This window comes from Homarus americanus, unplaced genomic scaffold (assembly GCF_018991925.1).
Source record: "Homarus americanus isolate GMGI-L3 unplaced genomic scaffold, GMGI_Hamer_2.0 scaffold5461, whole genome shotgun sequence".
NCBI lineage: Eukaryota > Metazoa > Arthropoda > Malacostraca > Decapoda > Nephropidae > Homarus > Homarus americanus.
Window position 1 is genome coordinate 160001 of NW_024716760.1, and position 2117 is coordinate 162117.

The window sequence follows — 2117 nt, forward strand, 5'->3', positions numbered from 1 at the left end:
CCGAAAAAAGAAAGAACTACAACAAAAACAGCGTGTCTTTCTCCATACAGGGGTGGTGGGGAGGGGAGGGGGGTTGGAGGAGAGGGGGACAGTCATTATAAGCTGAACAATTTGCATGGGAAAGACGCCCCCCCCCCCCCCCCACTACACGTGTCTTTTTACATACCTGCTGTCACTCACTTACATACCTGAACACCCACCCATGAGCAAGGCATTACACACCTGTTTTTCATCCCACACACCTCCTCACACCTGTCACAGTATCTTATATACACACCTGAACAAACTCGCAAGACGTCACTTATATAAACTCCCCACACCTGTCACAGTAACTTATTCACACACCTGAACACACCAGCACGAGGCAAGATGCTGCCACATGCATATATATATACCCGATACATGTGATAGTTATTTTCAGATGTTAACAGCGTTTCCAAGGGCGGGTGTGGGTGATCAAAGAAGGGAGGGGGGGGAAAGGGGAAGAGGGGGGGAGGGAAGGAGGGAGGGGAAGAGAGGGGATGGATGGAGAGGGGAGAGGAGAAATAGAAGGAAAAGGAGAGAGAGCAGGGAAGGGGAAGAGAGAGCAGGGAAGGGTAAGGAGGAAGGAGGGATAAGGGGAAGGAGGGAGGGGATATAAGAAGGAGGACAAAGGGGAAGGAGGAAGGAGGAAGGGGGAAGGGGAAAGGAGGGAGAAGGGAGGGAGGGGAGGGATAAGGGGGAAGGGAGGATAGGGGAAGGAGGGAGGGATAAGGGGAGGAGGGAAAGGAGAGGGGATGAAGGAGAATGGGAGGAAGAGAGAAAGGGAAGATAGTGAAGGGGGAAGATAAGTGGAAGGAAATGAAAAGGTGGAGGAGAAGGAGGAGGGGACAGGTGAAGGAAGGGGATTACGGAGGGGGAGGCAATTTCAACACCAGCGTCGCTATTATTCACGTCTTATATCTCGGGAAGGCTTTATGTTCCAACACAACTACAAAGATGAAGTTCCGCCAGCACAGGGACCTGTCCGCCCGCAGCTCACCCAGGCGGAGATGTAAAAGTGTGTGTGTGTGTGTGTCAAGGGTCGATTCTGTTTTTTGTTTCTGTTATTGACCAGGTGCGTTTGACCTCTCTCTCTCTCGTACGGTTCTTATCAATCACCAGTCACCTGCCCTTCAGTCACCGTTTCACCTAATATACTGTTGGTAATGTGGGTGACAGGTGCATACCAACATTCATTCACCCACACATATTAACATCATAACATTCACCCACACGTAGCAACATCCATCATACATACATCCATCACGCAACACTACATCACCGCCACCACGTCATCCGTCATCCGTGTGTATTTCGGAAATAATTTAATGCAGTTCTGGACGGTCCCAAAATCCAAGCTAGGAGTGATGGGACGGTCTCAGCAGCTAGGAGTGATGGGACGGTCTCAGCAGCTAGGAGTGATGGGACTGTCTCAGCAGCTAGGGAGTGATGGGACGGTCTCAGCAGCTAGGAGTGATGGGACGGTCTCAGCAGCTAGGAGTGATGGGACGGTCTGCAGCTAGGAGTGATGGGACTGTCTCAGCAGCTAGGAGTGATGGGACAGTCTCAGCAGCTAGGAGTGATGGACGGTCTCACAGCTAGAAGGGAGAGTGATGGGACGGTCTCAGCAGCTAGGAGTGATGAGTCCCAGCAGCTAGGAGTGATGGGACGGTCTCAGCAGCTAGGAGTGATGGGACGGTCTCAGCAGCTAGGAGTGATGGGACGGTCTCAGCAGCTAGGAGTGATGGGACGGTCTCAGCAGCTAGGAGTGATGGGACAGTCTCAGCAGCTAGGGAGGATGGACAGTCTCAGCAGCTAGAGTGATGGGACGGTCTCAGCAGCTAGGAGTGATGGGACGGTCTCAGCAGCTAGGAGTGATGGGACGGTCTCAGCAGCTAGGAGTGATGGGACGGTCGTAGGAGATGGGACAGTCTCAGCAGCTAGGAGTGATGGGACAGCAGCTAGGAGTGATGGGAGGTCTCAGCAGCTAGGGAGTGATGGGACGGTCTCAGCAGCTAAGAGTGAGGGACGGTCTCAGCAGCTAGGAGTGATGGGACAGTCTCAAGCAGCTAGGAGTGATGGGACGGTCTCAGCAG